Source organism: Zingiber officinale, chromosome 6B, assembly GCF_018446385.1.
Source record: "Zingiber officinale cultivar Zhangliang chromosome 6B, Zo_v1.1, whole genome shotgun sequence".
NCBI classification, from domain to species: Eukaryota; Viridiplantae; Streptophyta; class Magnoliopsida; order Zingiberales; family Zingiberaceae; genus Zingiber; species Zingiber officinale.
This window is the reverse complement of record NC_055996.1, coordinates 120,607,964-120,626,312: the sequence shown is the minus strand read 5'-3', so window position 1 is coordinate 120,626,312 and position 18,349 is coordinate 120,607,964. Positions and strand designations below refer to the sequence as shown.

Below are 18,349 nucleotides of genomic sequence, written 5' to 3'. Positions count from 1 at the left end.
CAACGGAATCTGCTGGCGACCACCACGATAGTTTGAATATCGATTATGAGAATTCTCTGTTGGAGCCACAAGAGCAGTCATTGGCGGCAAAGATGGAGATGGAGTCGAGACTTTTAACTAGACCTCATAGCTGAGGAGATGCTCGAATAGCTCACTAAAGGTAACAGGGATGTCACGAACTTGTAGAGCATGTGAGATATTGTAGTAGTCTTGGCTAAGACCATTCATAATACGAATGGAGAGCTCATCAAAGTTAACTTCGAAATTCATAAGTGCAAGAGCGTTAATGTATCTTTTGATGTTTTGCATATAATCAGTGATAGATTTGTTATCCTGGTGAGGGCTGGTAAGATTTTAACGATGAGTCATAATCCTACCACGTGAGGGAGCAGCTTAGGTTCTCTCCAGTGTCTACCATGTATCTCTAGATGAAGTTGATGAAGAAATAAACTGCACAAGAGTATGAGACATCGAACCTACAATAGCGTTGAGGAGAAGTTGATCTTGTCATAGCCAAAGAATATGATCAGGATTCGCCTGAGGGAGTGTGGCACCTGTAGGCGTTATCTGTACAGGGGGAGGGACGTGAACTATCAACTAATCCTAGTAAGTCACATCTGAATAAAAGAAACGTGAACTACAAGTGCTAGGCAGAATAATTGGACGTGGTATATTTAAACGGTGCCTGAGCATTGACGTTGAGAACCATAAGGCCAGAAGGTAAATAAGGAGCATTTGGGCTATTAGGATTTGAGAGAAAAAATTACTGTTAAATTTAGCGCTCTTATACTATATTGACAATAGAATATTATTTTTATTAATGATTATATATGGTATATAAATATCATTAATTAAAGGATAAATTAGAAAACATATAAATTAGAAAAATATATAAAAATATAAATAAATAAATATTTTCTAATAATAATATTTCCTAAAATTCATATCCTTACGTACAAGGAAACGAATCAACGATTCTTCAAAGTAAGTATGTCTGACGAGACAAGAAGAGACGCAAGGACGCGCATTGGATTCGTTCCTGCACGTTATTACTTCCTAATAAATTCCACTGCTGCCTGCCTTGCCACCATTAATTCGCACCATCGCCCAGCTTTAACTGGCCGGCCATGGGGAATACTACTGTCCCTCTTTCATCAATCACCAGCAACTCCCGCTCTCTCGCTGCTTCCAAACCGACCAGAAAACTCGCCCCGATTGAAGCTCCACCCTTTCACCTTCCGTCTCCATTGCCATCTTTCCCACCAGGAGCGGAATTCGCAAAGGGAGCCATCGATCGGTGGCCTTCAGGTTCGCCAAGTCTCCACATTCACCAGAGTTTGGGCGGCTCACGGTGGCGGCCCCGACGACCTCGGCGCCACCTTCTTCCAGCCTTCTTCCCTACCCGACGGCTTCTCGCCGCTTGGCCACTACGCGCAGCCCAACAACGGCCCTCTCTTCGGCTGGCTTCTCGTCGGAAGACCCACCGGCCTCAGCGACGATGCCCTCGCAAAGCCTTCCGACTACACCCTCCTGTGGACCAGCGAGTCGTCCGCCGACCTCAACCAAGATGGCCGCGGCTACTTCTGGCTCCCCACTCCGCCGGAAGGCTACCGAGCGGTCGGCCTCGTCGTCACCGGCTCGCCGGGGAAACCGTCGCTCGACGAAGTCCGGTGCGTGAGGAGCGACTTGACTGAAGAAGTCGAGAACGATGAGTACGTATGGAGCACTGACGGGTTCAGCGTCAATGCCTCACGGCCTGCAGTGAGAGGCATCTCCGCCGCCGGCGTGCCGGTGGGATCCTTTCTGGCTCGAGCAAACAGTGGAATTACCACGAACATAGCTTGTTTGAAGAACAAGGCGTCCGATTTCACCAACGCCATGCCGAATCTTAACCAAGTGGAGGCTCTCATGCGAGCCTACGCGCCGAGGATTTACCTCCACTCCGACGAGGAATACCTGCCGTCGTCGGTGAATTGGTTCTTCAGCAACGGGGCTCTGTTGTACGACAGAGGAAACCAGAGCAATTCTGCAACTCCGATCAACCCCGACGGATCGAACCTTCCACAGAGGGGATCCAACGACGGAGCTTACTGGATCGACCTGCCGGCCGACGACGGCCAGAAAGACAGGATCGTGAAAGGGGACATCTCCAGCACCAAAGTCTACCTCCACGTGAAACCCATGCTGGGCGCGACCTTCACCGACGTGGCGATATGGATATTCTACCCCTTCAACGGGCCGGCGAGGGCGAAGGTGGAGTTCCTCAACGTCAAGTTGGGGAGGATCGGGGAGCACATGACGCTGCGGATCAGCAACTTGACCGGCGAGCTGAGGCGGGTGTACTTCAGCGAGCACAGCGCCGGGAGATGGGTGGAGGCGTCGCAGGCGGAGTTCGACGGGGAGACTAACATGCCGGTGGGGTACGCGTCGCTGCACGGGCACGCGATGTACGCCAAGCCGGGGCTGGTTCTGCAGGGGGACGCCAATCTGGGGATCGGCATCAGGAACGACACCGACAAGGGGAGCAGCGTGAGCACGGCGGGGAGGTGGGAGGTGGTGGCGGCGGAGTACTTGGGGGTGGAGGAGCCACCGTGGGTGGACTACATGAGGGAGTGGGGGCCGAAGATCAGCTACGACATCGCGAGGGAGCTGAAGAACGTGGAGAGGCTGCTTCCGGGGAGGCTGAAGAAGAGATTCGAGAGCATCATCGGGAGTCTGCCGGATGAGGTGCTGGGGGAAGAAGGGCCGACGGGGCCGAAGGAGAAGCGCAATTGGGCGATGGACGAGGCGTAGCGAGTCCTCACGCGTTGCATTACCTTGCAGCAAATGCTTGCGTAGATTTGCAAATAAGAGATTGGTATTAGTTTTAATGGAGGAGGTAGCAGGTGCTAATAAATTCTCTCCTGTTCTATCCAAGTTAATGATTGATTTACTGAACAAAATCAGTCTATATAGTTTGTTTGTCCCTATGTGTGATTAAAATATAGAATATTATCATATTAAGTTATGTAATCAAAATTTGACATCTTTGGTAATATTATCATATTAGGTTATGTAATCAAAATTTGACATCTTCCACGAATTGATAAGGAACGGATTGACGGGGCACAAGAGACAAACAAATCAATTTGAGAAAGATAGAATTATTATAATAGAATAAAAGATCAATTTTCAATAAATACATATTTGAGAAAGATAAAAAAATCCTCTCATCTTCTAATCAATTTGACTGCCCACCTCTCTTCACACTTGAAATCACTTTATACTATTAGGCTATAACAAACATAAGATAACGATGATAGTAAGAGTCTTTTTTTTTAAAAATTAAAGTCTGATTATTAATTTGATTATTTTATTTAATATTTTAGTTAATCTAATTAATACTGTTTTAATTATTCTTATTATGATTTTGATTGATTTGATGATAAGACCATTGATACAATTATAATTCAATTGATTTAGCTGATTAAATAGATTATTAATCAGATTAACTTGATTAATTAAATTATTTCATTAATTTGATTATTTTTTATTATCCTTAATTAAATTTGAATTATTAGAATTAGTCATTAAATTAAAATTATTTATTAAATTTAAATTAATGAAATTTAAATTATCTTGATTAACTGTGTTATTAATTAAACCTAAATTAATTAAATTATTTGAATTAATCAAATTGTCATGGCCTATTCAGATAGGATTATGATCATCTAATTTACTAAAATAATATAAAGTTAAACTAGCTAGAAGAATTATAATTATCTAAATTATCGTTATCATACATTTCAAAAATAGAATTTTCATAAATCTTAAAGTTACTTATCTAAAACGCTCCCTCTGAATTTATGAATCTTCTCCATGGACACTGATTTTTATAATGATTACCTGATTTCTTATATTTGAAATATACAATGTGCTCATTCTTCTTTCAGATCTTTAGCAAAGGTACCTCCTTCACCGCATGTTATGCAAAACCATTCTTTAAGATATGACACTTATTTTTTTATAGTATCTTCTTTCCCTGCAATGAAATTTACAATTTAAATCATAATCCATACCTCTAGCTTGCTCCATTGGTTGTTAATCCAATTGAAGAGCCGCTTGTTCTGATGTCATTATTTGTTAGGATCGAACGTACTTGTTCTTTTTTGGTATCGTTCTTGCTACAAATTAGTACGTAATGGAATAGATAAATATAAATAAAACAAGACACGTACACGCCAGATTTAACGTGGTTTGACAACCCCAAAGTTCTTCCTACTCCAAGACTATGCTTCAAACACGAACACTATGTCTTTCTTCTTTCTAAACACATTCCAGTAGTGGATAAACCTCTTACGGATTATGATCACAAGAAACAAACAAAGTACAACAAATAGCAAGGATAAGAAAATAAAAATTAATCAAAGTTACTAAGATGTAGACCTCCTTCGGAAGTTCTGAATGTGAGTGCACTTTCCTGGAAGCTCTTGGATGACACGAGCAACTTTGATTTCGAGAACACGAAATAAGAATCTCAAAATTGTTGTCTGAACCTCAAATCCCTGCCCTTCTTTTAAGCCATCTGTCGATTTGCTAGTGTGGTACCTATTCGATCATTTGGAAGCCTTTCTTGTGCTTGAACCCTTGCTGACTCAATTGTCGATCTGATCCTCGTGAACTTCATATCTTGCTGACTTGACGACTTTCGGTCGCTTAGACCATCTTCGATTGATTGGAGCTCAATCGACTTTGATCCTTTAACCGCCTCGTCTGGATCGGCTTGATCTAGTCTTCGGGTCACCTAAACCTCTTTTGGTCGCTCAGATACGATAGGACCACTTTTGATCGCCCAAACCTTTCGGTCAACCAAACCACCTTCGGTCGCTTAAATCTTTGGGTTGACCAAACCACTTTTGGTCACCTGGATCCTTTGAGTCCTTGTCTTCAACTCTATAACACAGGATTAGCCCACAAACAACATACAAGATATGTTATACCTAGTATCTAGTGTACTTGCTTACTGGGGTTGCTTGGTACTTATCTACCTGACTTATTAGAACTTCTTGCTTGTTTGAAGTTCACTCCTCTAAGATTTTCCGTTTGCTTGGAGTTCATTCATCTAAACTTTTTCTCTACTCAGGGGTCACTCTCCTAGAGTTTTCCTTTGCCAAACATACGATCCTTTTGATTTACTTGGATTTTATGCTTGCCTAGCATCTGGTTCTCTCAACTTTCTAAGACTTTTCATTCGCTTAGGTCATCCTTGACCTGTTAGGACTTCTCACCTTGTCTACACTATAAAAACATTATTTCAGCAGTAAATATTTGTGACTGGTTATTTTCATCTTAAATTGGTAATGAATTTTACAACAAAACAAGTAATTATCAAAAATCAGTAACAAAATTTGCAACAAAAATACATTTGTCCCTAAATTAGCAACAAAAGAATTTTGTCACAATTTTCGTCGCTAAAAAACATTTGTTACCAAATTCGTAGCCAATTGGCGATGAATCTAGGATTCATCATTAATTTAGCGACGAATACTAGATTCATCACCATATTTGCAACGAATAAAGAATTTATCAAGGATGAATCCTGGATTCGTCGTCAATTTTAAAGATTTTAGCTACTAAAATTCTTTAAATTTGGTGACAAATATTGAATTCGTCACCAAATTTGAGATGAATTTTGGATTCATTACTAATATGACGATGAATTCATCGTCAATTTGGGGGGTGAATACTAGTTTAATCGCTAAATCGATTGCGATAATCGATTGAGCTAATCAATTAACAAGTTTTGTGAAAAGTCATAGATTTGCCCCCCAATTGATTTGTCAATCGATTCCGGGTCATTCTGTGATCCAAATAATTTATGCCAATTGGGGAATGAAACTTGAATTCATTGCTAATTGGCCTAATCGATTGCCTAATTTATTGGCCTAATCGATTTCAGGTGATTTTGTGATCCAAATAATTTGTTCCAATTGGCGATGAATCTTGAATTCGTCACCAATTTGGCGACAAAATCTGGATTTGTTACCAAATTGGTAAGTTGATCAATTGAGCTAATCGATTAAGAAACTTCGCGAAAAGTCACAAATTTGCTCCCAATAGAATGCCCTAAGCCAATTGATTGTACAATCAATTCTAGGTCATTATGTGATCTGAATAATTTGTGTCAATTGGCGATGAATCTTGAATTCATCACCAATTTACAATGAATCCTAAACTCGTAGTCAAATTGGTAACGAATTCTTGATTTATTGCCAAATTGCCAACGGATCCTTGATTCATTGCTAAATTTAAGCTAATTGTAAAAGGGTGGGATTTCAAATTTGGTGATGAATCCTCGATTCTTCACAAAAGATTCATCGCCAATTTGGCAATGAATCCTTGATTCGTCGCCATTGGTGATGAATTCAAGGATTCATCGCCAAAAGCCCTAACTTAACAAATTTTCCCAATCTCCCCACGCCCAAATCTTCTCGCTTCCCTCCAACTCCCCCGATCCCCTCAACTCCCCCTGATCCAGCGATGGTGACGACGATGGTGATGACGAATGTGACTTTCATGAGCTTGGAGAGGTGCAACGGTAAGATTCCTCTCATCTCCTTTCCCCTCCCCACTCCCCCCTCTTATTTGCCAAATCCCTTACTTGCCAGATCTAGTCGCCTGATGAGGCTAGCCGACCGCTATGGCTGGCCAGTAATTGTGGCTAGTCGGCCACTAACCTGGGGTCTTGAATTTCTTTGGATAGTCAAGGTCTTGAAGTTCTTTTGTGATGAATAAGTGCTGGATTATTTGGGTGAGATTAGTATTTATCGAAGATGATAGTTCCAAATCCTAACAGATTATTAGATAACAAGATTGTGAATTTTAGATCATGTGTCGATTATAGCTTAATATAGTCTATGAGCAATTGATTTTGAATCTATGCCTTAAACATGATGAAGTTAAATTCTATACCTTAAGAACTCAAGAAGGCATTAATGATAGGTAAATTTTGTTATCTTAATATAACAACAAAATTATATTCTATTTTCATATATGATAATGTTTGATTTATAAGTAAATTTGTTTTAATATGCAAATTTACAATACTTGTAGCTCTAGTTGTTTATATACTATTTCATTTTTAAATTTATATATTTTATCTATTATATTTTCTCCTATAAGTCATTAGAGGTGACATCTTTATGTTTTATGTCACACACTATTTGATCTATTCACAAATATGATAAGTTTTTTCATGTTACTCATTATACATCAAATTTTTATTTACTTTATCCTAAAAATTTTGGTTGGCAGTCTCGACGTGGTGAGCATATAACTCTTGGCTAGTCTTCTCACTGGACCTCTTCCCCCCTGCCTCCTGGTGCAGGACCTTCTCATGCACTTGTTTTAACACCTTCCCATTCATCATCGCCAGTACTTTTGCCAGTACATTCACGAGTACCCAAGCAAATTCCTTCCGCTAGACACTTGGTTGCTGAGATGCAAGACACTCGAGAGTTTATAATTATGCTCAGAGATTTGGAAGTACTATAAAATCTTTTATTTTTTCAGCTATCTTAGTTATTTAACATTATTTTTTGGTAACTTTATGATAGATTTGTAAATTCTACTGGTTATTCACGATATTATAGAATAGTGAATAATTATTGAACAGAGACTTCAATGATGTATACAAGCACTCCGGCACCCACAAAAGAACTTTGGTAGAAAGATTTTAAGTTATATCCCCTTTAGTTTAGCTGTAACATTAAAGTGAATATATAACCAATTGTTTTTTTCCATTCCGGTGGATATTCAATTGGGAACTGAGTGAAAAAGTGGAAATAGAAAGAATTTTAAGAAAAATTATGATGATTACATTTGGTATGTACTTAATCATGTAAAGACTCAGAGGAAAAAAAAATCACCCGACAACACCAGTGAAAATTAGACCAAAATTTTCAATTTTTAAGCAATCAAGGAGAGCAAACAAAGGAATCAATAGAATAGAACAAATCAAGTTTATAATTCTGAAGGTTTATCTGCGACGTATGCGGAAGACTTTATCAATATCGATGAGTATTCACGTAGATTGCTAATTTGTTCTCTTCCAGTGAATTTTTTAATCTAATTCAGACTATTATTTTATTTCTGTGTTTTTTTAACCAAGGGAACTAAGGAAGGAGACATTATTCATAAACACTTTCACTCACACATTTAGAAAAAAAAAAGAAAATACTTGGAAAAGGGATAGAGCTAAAGAAATTAAGGTTTAGATTAATCTTTGATCTTAATTTATAACTTAAATTCTATTAGTTATGTATATGAGTTTTTAAAATATTATTATTATAATTTTATCTTAATTTTTTCATGAAAATATAGAACAAATATGATGAACTAGAGCTAGCACTATAAAAAAAAATAGAGCTTCCATATTTGCAACAAAATTAATCATATTTAGTTAAATAAAATATAATATATGGGAAAAAATATTTGAGACAAAATATAAAATGAATCTGAGATGAATTTATAAATAAATTTTTATAAATAAAAATAAATACAAATTACAAATGGAATCTTAAACAAAATTATGTTTGTCATAAAATCGATTTAAAAAAATTTAAATAGAAAAAAATTCTATTTTAAATTTATATAAATTAAAAATAAATTTATTAAGTAATTATAAATTTTATTTTAATAAAAAAATGTCTAAAATAATTTAAAACTTTATTATCTAATTTATTAATTTTAATGTCTTTGTGCCACAACATCCGATATTCTTAGTTAATTCTAATCAAAACTCTAATATCTTTCTTTCCTCTCTACCGCCCTGGATCTCTGTTTTTTTCCACCACCGACAACCGGTTGTTCCTGAGATCGTCTCGTGCGACACCTGTCATGCCCGCTAGCACAATCGCATTGTGCGACCACTGCCACGACTGCCAACGTGGTAGCCTCGAGCGTCCAACTCGTGTGGTCGTTGTCCGTGAAAGTGGATCATGCTCACGGTTGCACGAGTTTGACGTGTGCACGACAAACTCGCATGACTGCTTCCTTCACCTCACGCGCATCCAAATAGTGGACATAACAGTTGTTGCCCGAAAGCACTGCAACAATGGCCACAACAGAGGCCGCACGAGTTGGGCGTGTATGTGACGAAGGTAGTGACCCTTCTTGAAGAAGGCAGTAACAACCACCAAAATTGTGCAATTTAGGGTTTGGAGTATGAAACAAAAAATAAGACTCTTATGTACAAGCTACCTTCTCTTCGAACAAGAATATGTTTTTAGGTATTAATTTACTCAACATGTGTGTCTAATCGTAGAACGGTTTATAGTTTAGAGTAACCATTGAATCTATACTTTCTATGATTTTCTTTAAGTTGACATAGTATGGAAAAAGATTCTAGATTATGTGTTTGTAAAAGTGAAAATATTTCATGAAACTACTATATTTTATTGGTCTGTATCAGATTAACTAATGGAAATAGGTTTCTTTCATATCTGATGAACTTTGTCTTTTGTTTTTGTCTGCAATTGACTGATGCAACCTTATGAATCCAAGTTATAGTTATGTAGTAAAAGAAGTTTAACTTCTTAGGAATCCAAGTTACAATAAGTTGAGAGAGATGTTGAAATTCATGTCAAGGATGATATATGATAGTTACAAGAAATAGACAAATGCAAGGCAACTTGTAGCTAATAATTAGATGATGATGAGTTATTTAAAGAATGAGTGTTTACCAAATTTGACTTCTAAAGTTATGAATCTAATGTGTGTACTTTTAATTTACGACTTCCTAAGAGCTGGAAAATGACAAAACTCAATCCAAAACATTTGCCAATGGAGCCAGATGCCTCTACTATTTTCTTGATATGGACATTCAAGATTTACTCTAACTATTTCTCCTTTCATGCTACTTTTTTGTCCAATTGTACCTTGAATGCCATTGTCTTATAACAATTTTAGATATTCTTAAGATTTATCAGTTTTTTTTCAAGGCAGGCTTCAATTTTGTAGGCTATTTTTTAAAAAGACAGTTGGGTTCTAAAATCTCCTTTGTTCAATGCAAAAAGATCCATTAAAGGCCTCTATAATTAGTTACATTATATTGAACTTACCGAATATGATTTTCTTAAGCAGGTGCACACGATTAACTATTGGCTTGTACCTTTTTGATTTGTATGCTTGTAAGACATTTAACATTAATGCAAGATTTCAAATAGAAGGAAGGATATTGGTTACAACAAAAGGAGATCAAGGGGGAGAGAGGAGGAGAGGATGACAGAGATAACAATTTTTTACGATAATAGATGAGTATGTATATTTAATTCTAGTTAGTGATATACAATTTGAATAAATTATTGAATTATATAATATTTACTTTAATGATGATGCATGTAGGAAACATTATACTATACCAAAATTTGACAACATATCAAATGAAATATAGGTTCATGAATGCATAACCGTATGTTTAGATGGGTGAGCGAAAGTTCATTAACGGAAAGGGAAGGGAGGGGAAGGGAGGGAAAGGAAGGCTAAGTAAAGTATTTATATTCTCCTTGTTTGGGAGGGAGGAAAGATTCATTAAAGTAACATGTGTTACCGTGTTTGGAAGGAAATTGAGAGTAATGAAGGTTAAATATATAAATTTACAAAATTATCCTCACTTTTGTTAAAAACTTACACGTTCAAGAAACTAGTGCATCTTGCATATATTTATTGATTAAAACTTACGGATTCAAACATTTGTAACTCATTTGTTAAAGTCGGCGTCGACGTCGAAGTCGGCATCAAAGTCAGTGTCGGCGCCAAAGTCCACGTCGGCATCGAAGTTAGCGTCGACATCAAAGTCGACGTTGGCGTCGACGGAGTGCGAGCGTCGGCGTCGACAGAGTGCGAACATCGGGCAGTGTGAGTCGAGCGGTGCGAGTGTTTTTCGTCACGACTCAAAGAATATGTAAAATAATGATTTTTAGAATTAATATAATGAAACAAGGATAAAATTGTAATACAAATGTTTTTAATTTCTCTTACCCTTCCTTACACCCCAAATCAGGGTGTAGGAAATTCTTTTGTTTCATGGATAAGAAAGGTTAAAGCTTACCCTTCGTTATATTTCCTTACCGTAGCTCACTTCCTCCCAAACAGGATTTTAAGTTTCCCTTCCTCTTCTTTACCCTTCCCTCTCCTTCTCTCATCTCTTAAAGCTAGGTACCGGAGAATTCATGGACAACAAATTGGCCCAAGTTAGTGTAAATAAAAATAAATAATTGTTCATTAGTTTTTTATTATGTTGTGTTGACAATTCACTTATATGCTTTTATATTTATTAGGCTGGTATAAGTTATTGTAATATGGACGAACAATACAGAGAAAAATATAATATTGATGATCACATATCTTTCATTCAATATTCATATAAAGGGAGGGTGTATGAATTTGGACGCGATGAACACTTTGGATGATCATATAATGAAAGTTTGAACTAGATGTCCTCTAATGAGTAGAAGAAAGAACTATCACAAGAAATTGAAGATGTGTGCTACTAATAAGACGATGGAGGAAGAAATGATTGAAAGTAAAAAGAATTAGAACTCATTATCACATAAAGTAAGCAGAGGTGAGATATATAAGTCATTTATATCCAAGAGGAGTTAGTCTCCATTAGCGTTGTAAAAAAATATGTAGATGATAAATATAGTAATAGAATATAATAAAATTAGAGATAAATTTAAAAATGAAATTATATATTGATTTATAAATAGAATTATAAACAAATTATAAATAGATTAAAATTATATTTGATATGTTATTTCAGACAGATTAATGATAAATTTAAAACAAAATTTAGAGACGGAATTGATATTTGAATCTAATTTCATTTGGTCAATTTAAAAATAGATTTGTAAATGATTTTTTAATATGTTTCTAAATTAGAGACGGAATATTTCTATCTCTGAATTATTAACGGGGCTTTCAATAATAGTTTTAGAGATGAAATATTTCGTCTCAAACTTTCTTAAGAGACAGAGAACTAGCCTTCAAAGACATTTTTCGTCTCTGAAGCCTTATTTTCTTGTAGTGTAGCATAGAGGAGTTCATAAGCTAGTGATGATACTGATGTATCTAAGTCACCCATTGGTAACAATATGAGTTTATGATTACAGATGTGTGGGAGACCGAAAGAGGGAAGAATATTGGGAATGAATTCTTTGAGCAGAGCTCATAGAATTGATGGTACATCTTCTTCCACCCCACCAGCAGTAAGGATACAAATAAATAACTTGACTGAAGAAGTTAGCAATTTGAAAGGGATAATATTACAAAGAGATGAGGAAATAAGGAACGTGAGAGAAATGTGCCGACAACATGACCTCATAATGCGACATCTTAAGTTAGGCTCCGCTCCAAGTAAGATTCTTTCCGATTTTGGTAATGATGGTGACAACGACTTTATTATGTGTGAATATTATTTGTCTTAGAATTAGTATTTTTGAACTTGTTGTTAATTGATTAAGTTTGCAACCCCTTCATTTTTATATGTTTGATTAATACTGTTAATTTGTTTCGAATAGGTTTATTAAGACAAAGGAAGGTAGTGAAAATTGAAAATCCACATCAAAGAAAGTAAGTCTTTACATATTAAGTTGTGTGTAAATTTATAGGATTTTCTTTTTTGTTAAAAATGGCACTTTTTGTTCATTTGTTTTTTTGATGCATGAAAAGAAGAAGAATAGAAGAAGTGTCTGCCGAGGAAGACGATGATTTATCTTTTTGTTGTTTTGAGACCGTTTGGTATTAGAAATTTGCATTTGGAGATATGATGACTTGTTGAACTTTGAGAAGGTTAGATTGGAATGTTGATGTTTTGGATATGATTACTTGTATGGATATTGATATGTTTGTTTTGTCTTATCTTTGGTATTTCATTTTGGATATGTTGTTTTGACTTGTATTGATTGTAGGTTTGGTTTGAAGTGTTGAATATGTTAGAATTTTGTTTTTATTATGAACATGTTTGGAATATCATATTTGTATACACGATAAAATGCAGAAATAGACCGATTCTGCCAAAAAATTTGCCTTTTGCGATGAATTTAGCGACGAAAAACTTTCTTCACCAAATTATTGTAATCACTGTGTATCATAAATCTACGACAAATCATATTTTCGTCGCAAATTTGTAACGAAAATAGATTCATCGTAGATTTGGTGGCGAATACATTGTCGTTGCAAATCTACAACGAAAACGAGATTCATCACTAATTTGCAATGAAAACTGGATTCGTCACATATTTGCAATGAAATTGGATTCGCCACAGATTTGGTGCCGAATCAATTTTCATTGCAAATCTACGACGAAAATGTGATTCGTCGCTAAATCTGGGACAAAAACCAAATTCGTCGCACATTTGTGTTTGTGAATTGGCGACGAAATATGATTCGTAGCAAAATTGACGACGAATTTACATGTTTTCGTAGCAAGGTTTAGTGACGACTTATTTATGATGAAGTTATTTCCATTGCAAAATTCGTCGTACATTGTTTTTGCGATGAATTTTTTATATTCTTCACAAAATTCATCACAAATTGTCATATTTTTTATAGTGCTAGGTTAAATTTGATCCGTTGGACTTTTATTTTTATCTAAATCAACTTTAACCTATCAGGACTTATATCTAACTACCAAGCATTTGGTCACATTTGACCTGTTTGAAAATCTAACTTATTCCCAAGTATCGGATCAATCTTGACATTTTTGGTTCAACCCTTGGTCAACCTTGACCAAAATAATCAAATCCTGGGCATAGATTCTACCAACAATCTCCCCACTAAACATTTTGATCAAACATATTGACTAAACATCAAAATCTTAGAAATCAATTGCACCAATATGAGTTGCTTCCAAAATCTAAGACTTGGAAGGGTGGGTTAAAGGTACCTCAAAAAAAAAAAAATCTGAGAAGCAATCCAAGAAAATAAACACTAAGCACATAGGTCTATAATTAGTAAATCGATAGAAATAAGTATTAGCAAATTAACAATACGAAAATGTTATAGAATGAGTTGAGGAGGAAGTCCTGATTATCATGGAGATGTCTAGACTTGATCCTAGAATGTGAGGGAGTCCATTGGCATCTGGGAGAAGAAAAATGAAACTCCACCCCAAGACCATGGGATATGGGATAAGCCACTAGTATCTAGGAGAAATATGGCACAACCCTTAACAACATATCCCAAGAAACTATATGCAAATTAACAAATTGATAATATTAATTACTAGAAGGAATCTGCCGAGGTCCATCTCATTCTGGAATATCTGTTTCAGACTTTCAGTAGGTGATGATAAGACTCAGCATCTACTGTTGAAGCTTCTATACTCGCCGTTGGAGGAGATTTTATAGCAGCGACCCATGCACCTTGACTCAGATGTTAGAACACTATGGTTGCCAAGTTGAATAGCTTGGCGAAGCTATCACTCTGTTTGAATGCCTAGAGTAAAAGGATCTGAACTTGAAGTGAACAAATCTCATAATAGATAATTAATCCTGCAGCTTCCAACCCACAAGCTGATGCTATCCTCATCATCTACATCCAACTGTAATTAAATTGAATGTTTAATCTTCCCCTCCAACATTTAATTTGCACATACCTATGGGTAAGAAGATCATCTCGAGTGCATGGCCCATCTTGCTTAAGACAAAACAAATCAGAACTGTATGGTGCCAACATTCCCTGGGCGCCATTATCACCGTAGATACCGAATAAGAGCCACATTCAAGTCCATCGCCTCCATCCTCGCCGCCTACTCCTTGGGCGCCAATGAAGGGCTATGCCCGATAAGTGGAGCGTCAACATGGAAATCCTAGGTGCTGCCAACTGGTATCTTAATGCCAGTGAAGTCTTCGATCGATCCTTCCCTTCTAGCAAAGGACAATCCAAGCGAAGGAGACGGAGGGCCCCTAAGCCTTCCTTCTGATCAACGAAAAATCCTTTCGTGGATTTGTTGATTTTTCGTTGCGCGGGGATGTCTAATTAAATTTGAAGTAAAATTTACGCATATTTGAAGTTTAATTTACGCATATTTGAAGTTTGATCTCTGAAATATTTATTGTTTTTAAATTTAAATTGTAATCCTCTTATTTATTCTGGTAACCTCTCCCCTACCAAGGATGAGAAGTAACTAATCCATTCCGCAGGATTAGATTAGAATTCATTATCGAAGGAAAACTAAAATGAGGAGGAAATTTCTAAAAAAAAGGCGGGAATAGCGTGATGATGAAGCCTCTAGTTAAAAGGGTCCGATAATTTACTATAATCAAGGGCTTTTATGCATTTTGCTCCATATGATTTTAAGAATTTCTTTGTATATTTTTATATATTTTTTCTTGAATGAAATAACAATAATATTTTTGCCACAAATAATATATACACACACTGTCCGATGCCTCCTACGTGACCGGGAGCGAAATCCGACGTAGACTATCTAATGCGATCAAAATCTAATTTTTTTATCCCATTTTCATCTGTATGCAACAATTTTTCCCTCTTTTCTTTTAAATTAAAATAAATAACTTTTATCTCTTTTTCCTTGAATCAAAATAAAATTATGACTTCTCTCTTATGATTGTCGTGGTACTGATTTTTAAAAGTGGTGTAACTACTACAACATTCTAGCAGCTACTATACAGTAGCTGTTACAACGTTGTAATAGCTACTATACAATAACTGCTATACGTTATAACAGCTATTATACAATAGCTACTACAATATGTAGATAACAGATGAATTAAAAAATTGAGTTTTAGTTGTGTCAGATCGCCTATATCGGATGTCTCTCATAGTCATGTAGGAGGCGTCGAACAACATATGATCTCTCTCTATATATAAATGATACCATGCACACCCTTTCAGTGCACACTCTTGAGTGACCCTCATAGGTTCGAGCGCTCGGGTGCACCCCGAAACCCCGATTCACTTTTGAGAATCGGAGTGCTCGGGCATTCTGTCTGAGGGTCGTTTAAGAGTGTGTACCAAATGGGTGTGTGTATATATAAAAGCAACTAAAAAATCAACAATATAGATTTTGTAGCTAGATATATACCCCTCAACAATTTGGTCTCACTCAACCTAGACCAAGACTAAATCATTCATCAAGAATACCCAAAAGATCGGTATCAACACCCAAGGTAATAAAACCCAAAAAGACCTATTATGTTAGAAAAAGTAGAGAAAAGAAACTCCATCTAAATAAAGAAAAACATATGCGAAAGTTCAAACCAAAGAAGACGTATGCTAATACCATCACATGTTTCGTTTGTAATAAACCAGGACATTTATCTTCTGTCTGCCCAAATAAAAAGAATTTATATGCCAGAGAAGCAAAACTAGTTATCTGCACAAATCTTGATTTAGTAGAAGTACAATCAGATGTTTCTGACACATCCTCCATCTACTTTATTGTTTCTGTAGATGATGTGGAAGAAGTTATCCCTTCTTCTGACTATAGTCTTGTAAACTCCTTGCAACCTTCATACCAGCAGTATAACCTACATCCTGAAAGCCAAAATTACATACCCTATGAAACGCTAGACAATCTAGAAGAATTATGAGATGAATTTCCAGATACTAATCTAATGTTTAAACAACTCAGTACTAAGACTACAGAAGAACTTAACTATCCACATGAGTGGATACTCAAAACAGGAATTGATAATATTCCTTGTTTCTTTTGTAGTTATTATCCATCTTTAGATAAAAGAGGTACCTGTAAGTTATGTAAGAAACAAGCCTGTAATCTTTGTCTTCAACAATTATTCTCTATTATAATACCTATAAGCCAGCTTTCTAAGGGAGGTACTCGAAAATTTTTATTAGAAACAAGAGTCTCTGTATTAGAAACTCGTATTAATAAATTGGAAACAAAACTAGAGATTCTAGATAAACAAATGAAAGATAACCTTCCTCCATTTTCTTCTCAGGCTACTCTTGATAAAAGAAAAAACTTACAACTTACACCAGTAGATATGATAGATAGAGATCTGGTCTTTATAAAAGCCTCTAGTATTTGTAATATAGGAAAAACTCGACATTAGAGACAAATGCCTAGTAAATATCCATGGTCATGAGTTCACACTGCATGTCTTTCTAGATAGTGGAGCCACCAACTCCACCATAGATGAAAATACACTTCTTTCAGTCTTGCCAAAAACTTTTATAAAAATTGCATCATAACCATTACTAAGTACACAATTTGATGGCCAACAATTAGCTTACACACAATTTCTCACTAACACCCATCTAAGGTTTTATGATAACTATGGTAAATACAACACACTACTCCCACTCTTTAAACTATGGATTAAACCATTATTACATCCTAATATTCACTTAATCCTAGACTTAAATTTTCTTGTAGCACCAGATAGAGCTTTTCTTCTAACCAAGGATTATGCTCTTTTCTTTTCCTCACCCATAATATCTCCAATAGCATCAGACTATCCCTCTATTGTCCATTCCTTAACCACCAAATCCCATATAGAAATCATACCTTCTGACAACACATCATCTTGTCAATATTCTCCTAAAAATGCATGTAAACAGCCCAGTAAGCATCCACAACCTAATAATAGACAAACCTGTGCTATAGTTTTTTCTAACCAACAAGATCCGGAAAACTAGCCTCACTTGACTGGTCAAGCCCTATAACTGATGGCACCTGGATCCTGTTGGAACCCCAAGGTGTTTTGATGTGATCAAACAAGCTAAGTTAGGTCCTGCGTGTGTCTAACCCTTGTGTCTAAGTGTGCAGGAGTTTAGGAACACAGGAAGTCGAGCGGAATACGCGACTAGCGAGAAGGACGTCACGGGGAGAGAGCCGACGGGCTCGGTGCGTCCGAGGGACGAGGTGACCGCGGAAGAGTACACCGGTGGACGAGAAGAACTTGCGCGACGTTCGAGGGACGAGAAACCGAGAAGGAAGGCTGCTCGAGGAGAAGGTCGGAACTTGGGTTCGGGTGAGCCCTATTCCGGATGGTCGAGATCACCCAAGCTAGCGGAGCCAGAGTGAACAAGACCCGGACCGAGACGAGATGAACCGGAGGCGAAAAAGTCAACATTGTTGACTTTGGGCTCCGGGGCGCCCGGGGCGCCCGGAACCCTTCCAGGCGCCCCGACCAAGGCTATAAATATAGCCTTGGTCCAGAAGCTTAAAAACAACGAACTTGTAATCAATTCCTTCTGTTCTTTTCATTTGTGCTGTCAACGTTGTAAAGAGGCTACTCCGCCCAGAGGAGAATCAGATAGTGCGCTTACATTCCTTGGATTAGCAATCCCCTGATTGCAAACCAAGTAAAACTCTGGT

General features: G+C 36.8%; 1 pseudogene; it reads left to right on the top strand.

Annotated features, from left to right (window-relative positions):
• The first annotated feature begins 1,127 nt into the window (after positions 1–1,127).
• On the top strand, positions 1,128–2,960 carry LOC121991474 (annotated as a pseudogene).
• Positions 2,961–18,349: the final 15,389 nt, after the last annotated feature.